General features: G+C 54.9%; 1 protein-coding gene across 1 annotated transcript in view; it reads left to right on the plus strand.

The window, feature by feature from the left end:
- Positions 1 to 788: 788 nt before the first annotated feature.
- Positions 789 to 2,630, plus strand: part of EFR3A (EFR3 homolog A) — a 164,716-nt gene continuing 162,874 nt past the window's right edge. The window contains exon 1 of the mRNA XM_019528174.1: positions 789 to 854. The gene's annotated coding sequence lies outside the window, so the exon portion shown is untranslated. The remainder of the gene's footprint in view (positions 855 to 2,630) is intronic.

Consider the following 2,630-nt stretch of genomic DNA (forward strand, 5'->3'; position numbering starts at 1 on the left):
CACTTCCACAGGTCAGTCATTTTCACATACATTGGTGATCTGCAACCAGGGTGTTGTGAGATCCCTTGGGTACTATGCAATATCAGCACCATTAGGTGTGCAAATACCTACATGATTCACAACCCAGAAACCTCAAGGAGGAATCATAGGGTCAAAGCCATTCTGACCCGTTGGGGCCCCTTTGGGTTCTTTGCAATGGAACGGGCTGCTACTTTTCAAGAGTCACCTCCTGACCCATGGAGGAGCCATGAGAGACATCACCCTTCACTGGACGGCTGGCCCACAAGGAGTGAAAACCACCTGAAAGCCAAGGCCTGGCATTGAGTTTAGTGAGGCGGAGACCCCCACTGCTGGTGCGCATGCATCTGAATGGGTGTAACTGGTGCGTGTGCTTCTGCCTGGGGATAACTGGCATGTGCATCAGACTAGGTGTAACTGGTGCACGTGCATCTGAATGGCGGGTAACCAGTGTGTGTGCATCTAAACGGTTGGTAGCTGGTGTGTGTGTATATGAGTGGGGGTAACTGGTGTGTGTGCATCTGGACAGAGGGTAACTGGTATCTGCGTATGTGACTCGTTGGTAACTGGTGTGCATGGACACTTTACGGAGTGGCGGCCCGGCAGCAGTTCCCTCTCCGCAAACGCAGGGCGTTCTGTCCCTCGGCAGCTGCCGTCCTCCCCATCTCTTCCTCCGGGCGAAGCCTCCTGCGCCTTCGGGGAGGGCGGGGCCGGGTCACGTGCCCGCCCCGCGCCGGAACTACAGCCCCCAGCCTGCACCGCGCGCCGGGGCCGCCTTGATAGGAGTGTGGGGGGCAAGATGGCGGCGGCTCAACCGAGGCGGAGGAGCGGCTGAGGTGAGTCGGTGGGGGTGGTCCCCCTCCACTATCCCCTCCCCCCCGTCCGGTGGCTGCGGGCCGGGGGCGCCTGTCCCGGGTCGGGAGCGGCTCCCGCGCGTGGTGCGACCCCGGAGCCTGTGCCGCGACCCTCGCTGGAGATCCGCGAGGGGGAGGCTGTGCCCACCCCTAGCGGATCCCTAGCGCTGCCCCGTGCCGTCCTCCCCCCGCAGGCCGAAACCCGAGTGCCGGCCCGGAGCGGCGGCCCTTGGGGTCTGGAGTAGGGCTGCCGGCCCCGGGGTCCCCAGGGACGGGAGAGAAACCCCCAAGAGATACTGAGCATCACCCGGACATCTAGGCCCGGGCGTTCATGAAAATAAATATTACATGTTGAATCTGGTTTATACCTGAGGGTTTCTAAGCGTAACAGGAACACGCGTTTGCCTTCCTGCCGCTGACCAATGCTGGCGTTGTACTGCGTTGTGTTGCGTGGATGTCGGCGCCAGCTGCGCATGGGTTTCTGTGGGTTGGACCCGGGGAGTCAAAGGCAACTGGGTGGGTGGGAGCCACTGTGGGGGAAGGGGTCTTCACACATCTGCTGGGAGGGCACTAGCAGGTGATCCTGAATGTTTTTGGAGAGTATTGGGGACAACATTCTGGTGCAAGTGTTGAAGCGGCCAACTAGGGGCCATTCCGGCTGCTCACAGACGGGGAGGGATGGGTGGGGGACGTAGTAGTGGATGGCAACTTGGGCAGTAGTGACCAGGCGATGATTGCCGCTCTCCATCCTTCCTTTCCTTGGGATCCTGAACTCGGAGTAAGGACCCTGGACTTCAGAAATGCAGATTTCGACTCATTTGGGGAACTCGTGGGCAGGATCCCCTGGGAACCTGGTCTGAGGGGTAGAGGAGCCCGGGAGCGCCAGCTGTACTGTAAAGAAACAAGAACAAACCATCCCCGTGTGCAGGAAGACTAGCAAATACGGAAGAAGACCAGCGTGGCTTAGCAGGGAAGTCTTCAGTCAACTAAATCGCAAAAAAGGAAGCTTGTAAGAACTGGAAACTTGGACCAATAAATAAGGAGGAGTTATAAGAGCATTGCTCGGGCATGCAGGGATGAAGTCAGGAAAGCCAAAGCACAATTGGATTTGCACTTAGTAAGGGGTGTGAAGGGTAACACGGGTTTCTACAAGTATGTTGGTAAAAGAGGAGGATCAGGGCAAGTCTGGGTCCCTTACTGAATGGGGAAGGCAGGCTGGTGGCAGAGAGGATGCAAAAAGGCTGAAGTGCTCATTGCCTTTTTGTGCTTAGAGGCCAGGATTTTTTGGGCAGTGTCATCCACTGGACCAGTTGCATGGTTGGGAAAGACTTAGACAAGCTTTCGAATGCAGTGCGTTCCTTTTGTATATTTCCCAGACCATCATGGCTATAACATCACGCCAACCCTTCCATAACAAAAGTTTAATTTTTCCCGGGCAGAGAAGATTGGAATGCCATCAGACGTTGCAGGTCTTAAGTTTATAGAAGGTATGACAAAAGTTCAATTTTAGGCCTGTTAAAATGGGATTTTTATTAAATTACAAAATGCAAACAGGTGGTAATTTCTGTATTGCAGGACTGGTTTTTAAGGTGATAATCATACCATTAACTCCACCACATCTTCCAAATTAAACATAGAAAAGTAATGCTGGAACGGATCCCACAGAGGTTTTTTAGTCTGGTGGTTCTCAATCTCTTGTGTATCGGGACCCATTTGTAAACACTGATGACAGGTCCCAACCCAGTGCCCTTCACCCCC

The sequence above is a fragment of the Gavialis gangeticus genome, unplaced genomic scaffold, assembly GCF_001723915.1.
Source record: "Gavialis gangeticus isolate Ggan-Ray unplaced genomic scaffold, GavGan_comp1, whole genome shotgun sequence".
NCBI classification, from domain to species: Eukaryota; Metazoa; Chordata; order Crocodylia; family Gavialidae; genus Gavialis; species Gavialis gangeticus.